The 14,468-nt window shown below is 38.8% G+C and overlaps 1 non-coding gene across 1 annotated transcript; it reads right to left on the reverse strand.

Moving 5' to 3' along the window:
* Positions 1-13,982: 13,982 nt before the first annotated feature.
* Positions 13,983-14,089, reverse strand: LOC117273278 (small nucleolar RNA R71). The gene has a single exon (XR_004503278.1). It is a non-coding gene; the product is annotated as a small nucleolar RNA R71 (small nucleolar RNA).
* Between the last annotated feature and the right edge of the window lie 379 nt (positions 14,090-14,468).

Raw genomic sequence — 14,468 nt, forward strand, 5'->3', positions numbered from 1 at the left:
TTATAACGTTGACTTACTAAATCACACAAGGGTAGGCCAGGATATACAAATGTGAATAACCATTTTTTTCTCCAATATCATCAACTCTAACTTCAAAGATTTTGCTTATTGCTAATCTCTGTATAAATACAGTCCCTGATGAATCAGGATAAAAAGATATTATTCATAACACGAAACACGAAAAAAAAACAAGAAAAAAAAACTGAAACATAAAACTTACGGTGCATTAGTCCTTAAGCCTCTATTGATGAAAGTGTTCCACTTACACAATATTTTGAAATCAACAGAATTGTCAACATTTTCCTGAAAAGGATACTTTATAGTGAAGATGGACTTATTTGTTAAGATGGGATTCTTTGACTTAGTTGGCTTATCTTGAGCAAGTTGGATGGTACCACGAGAGTCAAATTTGTTCATGAATGGTGACTTCATGACCCTTGCTGGTTTCCTTTCTCTAGGGATCATTTCTGGTATGTCATGATCAACAACAACTATACGATCTCCCCGCATAGTAGCAATATGTGTATCCACTCCTAAACAATCACCATGTATAATATTTTGATTGAAATACTTTTGGGTGATTGCAGTTATTTGAGCCTCAGCATCACGAGTCCAACCATTGTCCTCACCAACTTTCTCATAACTGTTTTTACCAACAACTTGTACAGAATCCTCCACCAATAACTTGTCACAAAATTTCTGGGTGATTGTAGTGATTTTAGGCTCGACATCCTCAATCAAGGCTTCATCATAACCAACTCCTTCACTACTTTTACCAGCTTCTATAGAATCCTTCACCACACCCTCCATAACATCAACAATTTGCTCTAGACTTACCTCAATGTCAATATTTTTCTTTACAACTTCCTCACTGCCAATATTTCTCTCTATAACTTCCTTACTACCAAAATTATTCTCTGCTACTTCTTTATCGCCAAAATAATCTTTATGAATATCACCAGTATCATAATGGCCATTACTATCATGATGGTCGTCCTCTTTTCTATTACCCTGTTCAGAAAAAATATACAAAAAGTTGTAAAAATTATGGTAACAGGTAAAAATAACAAATAAGCGTAGTCATGAGAATACCTTTGAAGCATCGCGTTCACCTAGAGCTTTACAAACCTTTTCAAATAAGGAAATCATTAACTGCTCCAAAGACGAAACCTTGTCGTTTACCTATAAAAGAAAAAGTGAAACCGAATATCAATTAAGTTGTCAGAATTGCTCAAAGCCAAAATAGAACTATATCGTATTGATTTCACTTCTCAAATGTTTCAGCTCATTCTCGCTTGAACTCAAGTTACTGGGTTGTGGATCCGTATTCTCATTGTTGATAGGTTGTGATTCTAGCTTATTTTTGGGGTGCTTCTTAGTATTTTTTTAGGTCGAGTGTTGAAATCATCAACATCATATCTTGGATTAACTTCAGCATTTTGATCTTCAAACACAGGGACAAAATCATGCAATTCAAGCCTTGTTTGTTCAACATTTGTTGGGGCAATATTACCAAACACCAACTACAAATAAATAAAAAAAATTAGCAATCATGAAATTTTTAAAAAATAAAAGACAACCAATATATTACTTGTAGAAACTACACATCATACAGTTAATTAATATTATATATTAGAAATATATAATTTATGTATCAGAAATGCATAATTTATATATCAAAAATATATTCATATGTATTGCTACAAAATATTGTAAACTAAATAAAAATATTTTTTACCTGCTCTTGACTTAAAAGAAAAAATTCTTTCCTCAACCTCTTGATGGTCACATTCTTCTTTACAATCCAATTTAGTATGCGTGGCACGAGATCTTCAATCCGGTAAGCGAGGTGTTTGTGAGTATAGGGGCAACATTCATAAAACCAAAACTGGAATACCAAAGGCAAACTACCATATCGGTACATCTCTCTCCTACTACGAACCTTATCCTTCATTGACTCCAACGTAGCATTAAAAATCACTTTTCCCCAAGGGAAAGTCTCAAAATCACCAGATTCAACCAATAGAAAATCATTCTTTGTTAAATCATCATTCGTAATAGAAAATAGGAAACTGTGAATGAAATACAATACTGCAATCTTTAATGCGTCCTCATCAGATTTTCACATATTTTTTAAGAAACAGCCACTTAACAATTTCTTAGACACTTTCGACATGCTTGTAAAGTACAATTCCATCAACCGACTCGACTTGAAAGATTCATAATCCTTATTGGGATCACCATTACACTTTAAATCTGTGATAATACAAAACTCTACAATTCCAAAGCGCAACTTGGTGCTATTCACTTTAATCCATAACTCATCATCTTTACGTGATACCACTTCCCTAAGCAATAGTGAATGGATAAGTTGGTTATGTATAAAAAATTCGGGCAAGTCCACAAAATAACCAAAAGATGTTCTTATAACATCTCAATCTACTGATCTTCCAAAGTATCTTTCAAATGTTTTACTATACTGCAGTTTGTATGCATACTGATACGAGTACTATAATTATCACCCAAAGGAACATAGTAATCCCAAAGCTGCACACAACACATAAATATAAATATATATAAGCTCCATATCAATCACAAATACGCACTTTAAACATTACGTATACACTATGTGGATAGATGATACACTTTATATACAAATTGCACATTACTTATTGACTTGATACAAATTATATGCAATATGAAAAAGAATGATACATTTTATATTCAAATCTGGAACATAACTACTATATTGGATAAATTTTCTACATACTAAAATAAACTAAGTGCACACAAGTCAGAGTTATATCATTAGAAAATACCTTCAAATCAGATGAGCTAGAACATTTTTGATCAACATGAACTTTTCTCTTTTTTAATGGAATATCATCCCCATCCGTTTTAGCCTTCCTTTTAGAACCTTTACCCTTATCCTTCACAACATCCTTTCCCACCATTTTGATCTTTCTTTTTGAACTTGTGCCTTTTTCAACAACTATTCACTGAGCAGTTTATGACCTCGTTACTCTATCGCTGGGAGTCCCGCTATGTGAACGAGTCCTTCTATCAATAGAGGTACTTTGCATTCCTTTAATAGGGGTATTTTGCATTGCTTCAACAGATTGAGGGGTTGCAAGCCCCAAATAGTACCCAAATTCTGGTAAATCTTCAAAATCGTCATCATCATTCCTAATAAAACTAGGGTTATATTTCACTAATTTACCAGCTAATTTCATAGAATGTGGAGATGTCCTCAACTACCTATTTTTCTTCAAAGACTTCTTTTCCTCCATTATAGAGTCGACTATGAATAAAAATCGGAAAACCTACTAAATTTTGAGTTACATTGAGAGCAAGAGTAAACATGGAGAAGCTGTGTTTGAGAAGAAATGGTGTTTCGAGAGGCGGGTCAGTGCATTGAGAGTCGAGTACAATAGGAAAATGAGTTAAGAGGCGGGTCAGTGTATTATGGATTATGGTCCATTAGATGTAATATGTTTGGGCCGGAGGGACATTTCGGGTCCAGGGGGAAAACATGGGCTATTAAAATTTTGAGGGGCTATACAAGGTAGTTTTTACTTAAATTAAAAATAGCCGGTGGACATATAATATATTCATAATTTATATATTATATGTGTATAATTATGTATAATCAACATATAATCTATGTATATGGCTAAAAAAGTAAATAATAAATATGACCCGCTATTATTTGTGTAAAAATTCCGCATGTAATTGATAGCGCTTCTGCTTCACCCTCACACTGGGCCTATGAAATTAATTGGGCTTTAAATCCCATCATCGATGCAAGTCTGTAGCATGGTGTTGGGACAAAATGTCCATGGGTTAGAAGTTTCTTTCTAAGAATTAGCCTAAATAGTTATCCACACAACTGCGTAATTTAAAAATAGGTGATGTGTAATATATGTTAATCTTTCTATATCTATATCTATATCTATATTATTATAAAAGCACGAATAATTTATGGTAAATATTGAATGACTAAAATATCCTTGAAATATTGATCGACTTTGATGCCCTTAAATATTTATATAATTTAAGGATTTAAGTGTAAATTACCTAATGATGGAATTCTTTTTCGATTTAAACTACACAAACGTGAAGCGTAGGTCCTATAAACTTGATCCTACTTGAATTGAATGGCACTTCCATAATTTTCTCTCTTTCTTCTATTTACGTAAGATGCTACATAAGCATATAATCAAATTGCATACATAGAATTTAACCTCTTTTTGTATTGTGATTTATTTTATTTTTATCCTTGTAATGTCGATCTAATTTGGTAAAGTTCTTAATTTTTATATACTATTGGAGATTATCTAGGATATTACCAGTGTCACTAAAGATCTATCTTTCGGTACTCTCTCTCCTCTACGACTTTCTCTCTCCCCGAAATTTCTCCCAGCCCTAACGACTAATTCACTTCCGGCGACCAGCATAGACGCCGACAACCACTCTCCCCAAGGTAAGTCCCCTCTCTCCATCCCCATCTCTCTTCCCCCATTTCTCTCACATCCCTATCTCTCTTTCCTCATTTCTTTCACACCCCCCAACTCTCTTCCCCGTCTTGTTCTTCTCCCCCCATAGTCGGCGCGACATCGGTGACGGTCGTCTAGTTGCCCTCTCTCTTCCTAGTTCTCAGAAAGATCCCCTTCCCCCCTCCCCATATCACTGCCCTCCCTTCTGCCCCTATCCCTCTCCCCCTCCATTTCTTTCCTTCTTCTCTTCCTCTTCGTTGTACTTGTGTGTTAGACCAAATATCCCCCCACTTGTTTCCCCTCCTTTTCTCTTATTTTTCTCTTCTTTGCGTTTGTTAGGGTTCCACCGGTGGTAGCGGAGGCAGCACCCTTTATTTTTTTGGTCTTGAGTTTGTTGTTTCTTTCAGGTATTACATGGTGGCTATTGGAGATGAACGAGGAACGGACGCGCAAATATAGAAGGGCTGCTAGCCAGGTGTCGCAACAGCGCCGTGTGCACCAAGACAACCTCTAGGTTCTATTCTCGGGAGTTGGTACCTCCCGCTTTCCTAATCTTCTTTCCCTTGTGGTAGTTAAATCGCCGCCTTTTTAGTTCGCATTAGTGTTAAGCATTCTATTAGCTGCAACTTGTTTTCTCCTAGTTTGTCCGTTTGCCTAGTGCAAGTGAATGATTCTCCTTAGTCTGTTATAGGTACAGTGGCTATAGTTTGGGATGATAGAGTAAGGTCATGTCCTCGGGGAGGCCAGGGGATGGGCCAGGGGGTAGGACAGGAGGCAAGGGAGGTAAGGGGCACAAAGGTGCATATAGGTTGAGAATTGAGTCCTGGAACATAGGTACATTGGCGGGTAAGTGTATAGAGCTGGAAAAGATCCCGAAGAAGAGGAAAGTCAATATAGCGTGTGTCCAAGAGGCTCGGTGGGTAGGATCGAGGGCGAGGAATGCAGACGAGTACAAGCTGTGGTACTCTGGAGTCCTGAAGGGTAAGAATGGTATATGTACTCTGGTGGATAGGGAACTTAGAGAGTCTGTGGTAGAGGTTAGGCGGGTGAATGATAGGTTAATGTCTATTAAGTTGGTGGTTGGAGAGAGTACCCTAAATGTCATGAGTGTGTATGCGCCGCAAGCGGGCTTGGATAAGGAGGTCAAGAGGCGCTTCTGGGAGGGGTTGGATGAGATTATGCGTAGTATTCCGCCTGCTGAGAGATTATTTATAGGAGGGGATTTCAATGGTCATATTGGGTCGACTGTAGGCGGCTATGGCGAGGTACATGGTGGCTTCGGTTTTGGTGAGAGGAACGCAGGAGGAACTTCATTGCTGGATTTCGCTAAGGCATCTGAGCTGGTGATTGCTAACTCTAGATTTCCAAAGAGAGAGGACCATTTTGTTACACCCTGTGCGTCCCAAGATGATATTTAATGAATATGACACTTGTTAATCATGATTTAAATGAGTTTAAAGTCATAATATGACTATATATGATGTTTGGATAAAACATATAAAGTTTGGGAAAAATCGGATTAAAGTTACGGAAAAACCAACTAAGGATTTGCCCTGTAACAGATCTTTTTAAGAAATACATTTCGTGTACTATATAAGGTCTTTTTGGGACATATTATATACCAAACTGAAGGTCTTGGAATGTAGTTTTCAATACTCTTGACCATTCATTCATACGATATCCAGATAAAAATATATAAGTGTCGGAAGATAGATGAATCAGAGGGTGCCAAGCTAGCACCTTTTCACTTTTCAAAAGTTGTTATATATGTTTTAACTCGTCTCTCTCTCTCTCTCTCTCTCTCTCTCTCTCTCTCTCTCTCTCTTATGTTTTACACAGAATCTGACCAGAGAACACCATAAAAATAGTCCTTGAGCTCTCTAATAGTGCTTCAAATAATACTAACATCCCGGATACAAAATCGAGAAGCGATAACATCAGAACAATCCCTACGACGTAAGTATCGTTATATCGCCTCTCTTTTTCTTTGTAGTTTGAGTTTTGGAATGTATTTAATAGTTAATAAAAATTCCTAATTTTTGTATTCAAGCTTTAAAATATCAAGAAAAGTTGATAAATTCGTTTCCTAATAGTTAGACCTCACGGGACGGTGATCGAAAGTCATGAGTTCGAGTTATTTGACTTGTAGTGAACTGTTTTGTGGGTTGTTTCGTGTTGCTTTTGGGCTGTCTATTGTGATGCTGATTTATGGAGTTTGGAAGAATAAAAAGGGCATGGAGAAACTCCACATGTGATAGGGTAGTAGGTTGGTCACTCGTCGTTGTAGTTACAGGGTAATTGATAACTTGTTGATTGGGTGTATTATGGTATATTTGGGGGATTTGTTGTATTAAAGGTCCCGAATTGTAACTAGGTTGGTTTTGAGTTGCTGATTGTATTATGTTTGTATCTCGCCTATATAGGCTTGAGGGAGCATTAAAATCAGGGGACATGCTGCCCGTTTTATTTTAGAGTCGAGTTATCGTTTGAGATACGTAATATACTACCGCCATCTAAATTGTACACGCATTTCTTTGTTATAGGGTTGGCGCGCTAGTTGTCATAAGCTTGTTGTTGAGTTGCATTGACGACTTCAGGTATGTTAAGGCTATCCCTTCTTTCTTTTTTGCATGATCTAAATGATACAAACGAAACGAGAAAAATACGCAACTTTCATAAATGACTTTATTCATAGAAATACTAGGGGTGTCTATATTCTTGATTCCCTATGTGAATTATTATTATATCCTCTATTCATGGGTCTCAGAAAAATACGTATTTGATAAAGTTTGTCCGAAAGACATATTAATTTTATGATATTCGAGAAATCTTATTAACGTATTTCTTATGCATTTCATACATTTATACATGTACATTGACTTATGACCAGAAGGCGTTATATACGCGTATATTATATGTATATGGGATATGGGAAAAGGTTACGGCGTTATATACGCACTACCACCTGATCATCTGGTATATATTGATGATTTTGCCCATAGTGGCCGAGATGATATTATGGGATACCCTCAGAGGCTTGATGATGTTATGTATACCTATACCTATGCATGATACGACATTTATACGTACATGCATGACATTATAAATATTTCAGGATTCACAAAGTTATTTAGACTCACAGGTGGAATTCTTTATCCCATGTTTCATCTATGTCTTTTATGTACTGATTTTCATGTTTTATATACTCATTACATTATTCGCAATGATGTAACTTTTTGCCTGGGGACGCTGCGTTTCATGCCCGCATGTGCAGGTAGACAGGCAGACGGTCCCCCTTCTTAGGATCCTTGATCAGCGCGAGTTGGTGTGCTCCATTTGATCCGGAGCTGCTTTGAGTTTCGGTACGATGTGTTTGCATACATATATGGGTACGACGGGGCCCAGTCCCATCCTTTATACAATTGTACACTCTAATAGAGGCCTGTAGACAGTCATGTATAGTTATATAGTATGTGGCCTTGTCGGCTCGCCCTACCGTATTTTGTATATATATATATATATATATATATATATATATTGATCAGCGAGAGTTGGTGTGCTCCATTTGATCCGGAGCTGCTTTGAGTTTCGGTACGATGTGTTTGCATACATATATGGGTACGACGGGGCCCAGTCCCATCCTTTATACAATTGTACACTCTAATAGAGGCCTGTAGACAGTCATGTATAGTTATATAGTATGTGGCTTTGTCGGCTCGCCCTACCGTATTTTGTATATATATATATATATATATATATATATATATATATATATATATATATATATATGTGTGTGTGTGTGTGTGTGTGTGTGTGTGTGTCTTTTGGGCATGTTTTCTCACGTAGGTTGTTCATATGAATTAGTAGTTTATTTCCAGATGTTATGCATGACCTACACTTATTTTATGTTTATATCTTAGACGAATGCTTAGGAGTGCTCGATAGGTAGAACCCGGGCACTCGTCACGGCCCATCAGTTTGGGTCGTGACACATTTGGTTACTTTTCAGAGTATGGTGGCGAAGACTCAGATTGACTGTCTTCTCCTAAGGAGGTGCGACAGAGGGCTGTGTTAGGATTGCAAGGTTATCCTGGGTGAGACCCTTGCGATGCAGCATAGACTGTTGGTTATGGACGAAGGTATTATGATAAAGAGGAAGAGGAAGACTGTACGAGTTTGATCGAGGATCAAGTGGGGAGCCTTGACTAAGGATAAAGATCAGGAGTTGGAAGGGAGGTTATCGGTTATGGGAGCCTGGAGGAGCAGTAGAGACGTGAGCATTATGTGGTCGACGACGGCGGATTACATATAGGAGGCAGCGAGAGAGGTATTGGGAGTCTCGAAGGGTTACGCTGGCGGGCACAAAGGCGACTGGTGGTGGAATGAAGTGGTTCAAGGTAAAGTGGATGCGAAGAAGGCGGCGTACCTGAAGCTAGTTAGGAGCACATGCGAGGAAGAGAGGAGTGCAAACAGGGAAAGGTATAAGGTAGCTAGGAAGGAGGCAAAACTGGCGGTCATGGAGGCTAAGACTGCGGCTTTTAGTCGTCTGTACGAGGAACTAGGGGCCAAAGGCAGGGAGAAGAAATTATTCCGGCTGGCCAAGGTGAAAGAGAGGAAGGCCCGGTATCTGGACCAAATGAGGTGCATCAAAGATGAGGACGGTAGTGTAATGATAGGAGAGGCCCAGATTAAGCGGAGATGGCACACGTACTTTCATAAACTTCTGAATGAAGACGGGGATCAGGATATTGTGCTAGGCGAGTTGGGGCATTCCGAGAGCCTACGCGATTTTGGGTACTGTAGGCGCATCAAGGTTGGGGAGGTCGTGTGGGCTATGCGTAAGATGAGCAGGGGCAGAGCTACTGGTACTGATGAGATTTCGGTCGAATTTTGGAGGTGTGTGGGTAGAGCAGGCTTGTGAGTGGTTGACTGGGTTGTTTAATGTTATTTTCAGGACGAAGAGGATGCTAGACGAGTGGAGGTGGAGTATGATGGTTCCGTTGTACAAAAATAAAGGTGACATCCAGTGTTGCAATAACTATAGGGGTATCAAATTATTAAGTCATACCATGAAAGTTTGGGAGAGGGTAGTAGAAGCGAGGGTGAGGAGGACGATGTCTATATCAGATAACCAGTTCAAGTTCATGCTAGGTCATTCTAATACGGAAGCTATCCATCTTATTAGGAGGTTGGTGGAACAGTACAGGGATAGGAAGAATGATTTACACATGGTGTTTATTGATATGGAGAAAGGATATGACAAGGTTCCTAGGGAGGTTCTTTGAAGGTGCCTAGAGGCTAAAGGTGTGCCAGTTGCTTACATTAGGGCTATTAAGGACATGTATGATAGAGCTAAGACTCAGGTTAGGACAGTGGGAGGTGACTCTGAGCATTTTTTGGTTGTTATGGGGTTACACCAAGGATCTGAGCTCAGCCCTTTCTTGTTTGTTCTAGTGATGGACGCACTGACACACCATGTTCAATGAGAAGTGCCATGGTGTATGTTATTCGCTGATGACATTGTTCTGATTGACGAAATGCGGAGTGGCATTAACGAGAGGCTGGAGGTTTGGAGACAGGCCCTTGAGTCTAAGGGTTTCAAGTTTAGCAGGACGAAGACGGATTATCTTGAGTGTAAGTTCAGTGCCGAGCCAAGCGAAGCGGGCATGGACGTCAGGCTTGGATCGCAGGTCATTCCCAAGAGAGGCAGTTTCAAATACCTTGGGTCGATTATCCAGGGGGGATAAGGAGATCGACGAGGATGTCACACACCTTATTAGGGTGGGGTGGATGAAATACAGGTTAGCATCTGGAGTCTTGTGTGACAAGAAAGTGCCTCCGCTACTCAAAGGTAAGTTTTATAGAGTGGTGGTTAGGCCGACCATGATGTATGGGGCTGAGTGTTGGCCAGTTAAGAACTCACATATACAGAAGATGAGAGTAGCAGAAATGAGGATGTTGAGGTGGATGTGTGGGCACACTAGGATGGATAAGATTAGGAATGAAGATATTCGGGAGAAGGTGGGCTTGGCTCCCATTGACAACAAGATGCGGGAAGCAAGGCTCAGATGGTTGCACGTTCAGAGGAGGAGCTTAAATGCTGCGGTAAGGAGATGCGAGTGGTTGGCATTGGTGGGTACGAGGAGAGGTAGAGGGAGGCCTAAGAAGTATTGGGGAGAGGTGATCAGGTTGGATATGGCGAGGCTTCAGATCTCCGAGGACATGGCACTCAATAGGAAGCTGTGGAGGTCGAGCATTAAGGTTGTAGGTTAGGAGTTGGTTAAGTTCATTTAGTCTACCAGTGTGAGGCTAGGCTGATATGATTTGTTCTTAGACTGCTAGTGGACAGTGTTGTATTTTCACTACTCTTCCGTTATTTACTGGTTATTATTTCTGCTTTCCATTTATTCACTGGTAACTTGCGATGTCGTGATTATTTACAGATTTTTATTGATAGTATTGATATATTGTCTTTTTTCGTCTTCTTGAGTTGAGGGTCTTTCGAAAACAGCCTCTCTACCCGATCAGGGTAGAGGTAAGGTCTGCGTATACACGATCCTTCCCAGACCCCACTTGTGGGACTATACTGGGCCGTTGTTGTTGTTGTTGTTGTTGGAGATTATCAAGATATTGAAAATTTTCCCGTCTTTGCTTGAAGAACAATGCTTCATGTAATTTTTTGATTTCTCTCTCTATCTAACACAATGCATGGTAAGCATAATTACAGTTGATTGTTTGCATCACACAACAAATTTAATTAGCGATGCTGCCAAGCCGATAGTAAAAATATCATTGTTATTTTTCTGAGGTTAACTAAGAAAAGATTTTCAGATTTCTACTGTAGGAATAATGTCAAATATATCTTTACAAATGAGTTATTTCCTCGATCTCTAATTCTTAATTGAACTCAAAGATCCTCCGTCAAAATTATTAACATTATCTACCAACTTATCTCAACCTTCACCTGTCAAAGTATTCAAATTTCAACCGCAAGGATTGCAGATCATAACACCCAATCAAGAATTGTAAATATTTTGAGATTGACGGAGACAAAAAAAAAAAAGAAAGGGAACCTCTCTTACTAAATAGCATGTGCAGCAAAAAGCAAAATATTTTTTTACGCTATTTTGATTATTTGGCAATTCTGGATCATATGTTTCTCAAGGGAGTCTCTTTCTAAATAGATAGGATAAAAATTTGTGCATTGTTGTTATGGAGATTCTATGAATATCTAAGTTTTTGTGTGATTTTGTTGCTACTCCAAAAAAATTAAGTCATTATGTCTGAAAGAGGGAGGAAAAAAGCCAAATAAAAAGCTTAAAGCTTTGACTAAACCAACAAAAATTAAATTTTCTATCTTCAAAGCCTAGAAGCTTACATAGAATCAATAATTTAGAATTTAAAGGTTCTTACATGCAGTAAAATTTTATTATACCTCCGTAATTGATGGAGTTTTATATCTTTTAAAAACATAAATCATCCCCTCGAGTAAGTAATAGATGAGTAGGTGAATTGGAGATGAAAATAGCACAAAATGAATACTTAAAGTATAAAGTGTGCTCGAAAACAGCTGAAAAGAAGAAAGAAAGAAGTGAGCAGCCTACGAATGAGGAAGCTGGCGAAGCCAGGCCTAAAGTGGACGTTAGAGCAGGTGACGCCAGGCCTTTAGCAGGCGTTGGAGCAGGCTAGGCGAAGGGTAACGCGAGGTCCACCAGGCTTTGGAGCTGGCGACGCCAGGCCTGGGGCGAGCTCGCGTTGGCGGTAGACCTCGCGAGGCCAGGTCTGGGCTTGCACATTCCGAGTTTTAAAGACTTATTTCGTCTCCTGGTTTGACTAGGACTTGGCCTACACGTTTAGGTCTTTTCCTACACATATAAATAGACCTAAAAACGCCACTTTTGAGGACTTTTGGCAACCTGAGGTAAGGATAGCTCGTGGAACAATCGTTGGGAGCTAGACTCATAGATTTCTATATACCTTTATCCTTACTTTGTAATTTAATTATGCAAAATACTTTGGATATTGTGACTATGAGTATGAGTTGCTAAACTTCTAATCTAGGGTTTTGATGGAACCTATTGGAGAATGATTTTCATGTTACGTTAATATAGATTTGCCGTAGTATTTTCTCTATTTGTTCAACTATATTATTATTATTGTTGTTGATTGAAAGGCCCTCAATCGACTGTGCCTATTTAGTGTGTATTACTCGGAAGAGAGTATATATTTAGGTAGTTATTGAACAACATTACTCCTAACGTATATGAGAGATCAATACGAAGGGTTTAAAGGTGGGATTAGGGATAACGAAACCTTGGTGCCATTCGAGTGAGCCGTAATTAATGTCAGCTAGCGTAATTCGGGAGAATATGTCTAATAAATTATGATAATTACTCGGGAAAGAGTTACGACAGTTAGAGTGCTCATGATCGATAGAGAAGACTTAGGCAAATTTATAGAAGACATAGCGAAAAAGGATTCCGACAATAGGGAAAATCATAACCTTAAATCTTTCCAATTCTTGTCTACAAACCTTAGTAGTTAGTTATTAATTATTGCGCTTTTATTACATAATATTTAGTTAGTAAACATCCAAATTGTTACTTAAATATTTCTGAAGATTGATTGCATGAGTTCGTGCAAGTCTAGTACCTGTGTTTGATAGATTAATTCCCTGTGGGATTCGACTTCGGACTTATTAGCCGGAATATATTTGCAACGATCGCTTAGTCCTTTTATAAGGCATAGTTGGGCGTGATCAAATTTTGGCGCCGTTGCCGGGGAGTTAACGGTGTATTAATTACAGCTAAAAGAATTGCTAGAATTCTTAGTGTAGTCAATTTTCTTCATTTTTTAAACCAAATACATTAAAATTTTAGCGTTTGTAGTCTTGGGTGTTACAGGTGCATGCCTAGGAACTCCTCGAGAACTGGTGAATTGCTCGAAGTATTATCATATCCTGAGAAAGTTTTCAAGGCATTGAATCGTGGAAACAAGAAGGACAGACAGCAACAGAACTCAACATAATGAATCGAACTAGACTTGAATGACGTAATAGAAAATCTAAATAACAGAAATAATTACCCGAACAATTAGGGTGTGGTGCCTCGTGTGCCAGAAACATCCTTGTATGATTGGGCACAACCCACCGCCGAAAATTTGGCGACCACAATTGCAGTCCCTCAAATACAAGTGGAATCATTTTAAATCACAAACAACATGCTATATTTGTTGCAGAACAAGGGACTGTTTCCAAGGTCTTATATTGAAGATTCTCAGCAGCATCTAAAAACTTTTCTGTCGATATATGTCACACAAAGGCAACCTAATGTGAGACCGAACACAATAAAGTTGTTATCGTTTCTATTCTCGGTGACGGGAGAAGCTCAGACTTGGCTTAATTCACTCCTCATAAACTCCATTATTATGTGGAAGGAATTAGTCAAGCAATTTGTAAACAAGTTCTACCCACCCAATAAGACTGCCAAACAAATTTATGAGATATTGAGCTTCAGGTAGAGACCAACAGAAACACTATAAGAAACATGGGAGAGGTTCAAGGGTATGCTGGTTAAGTGTCCACATCATGGCACTCCAGAGCAAATGTTGGGGCAGAGGTTCTACATGGGATTGGCAGACAGCTTAAAGGCTAATGTTGATGCTTCAGCAGATGGAGCATTTTTGAGCAAATCATTCAGAGAATGCAAGATCCTACTCGATAAAATGGCTCAAAACTCAGGATGGATGACAAGAGACTCTACGATTACTCTTGTAGTTCACTCTGTGGCTTTGGACCCAAACAACTCTATAGCCGAAAATATAGCTACTCTAATGATGCAAATAAGTATCCTCACCAAAAAGATCTATGAATCAAGTTAGAAGCAGCAGGTACACATAGTTGACGTAACTAGTGAGGGCTTATGTACACCATGTATTAACCAACCTTATGTATGCTTGTGGAGTGCGGAAGGT

The sequence above is a fragment of the Nicotiana tomentosiformis genome, chromosome 7, assembly GCF_000390325.3.
Source record: "Nicotiana tomentosiformis chromosome 7, ASM39032v3, whole genome shotgun sequence".
Classification (NCBI taxonomy): domain Eukaryota; kingdom Viridiplantae; phylum Streptophyta; class Magnoliopsida; order Solanales; family Solanaceae; genus Nicotiana; species Nicotiana tomentosiformis.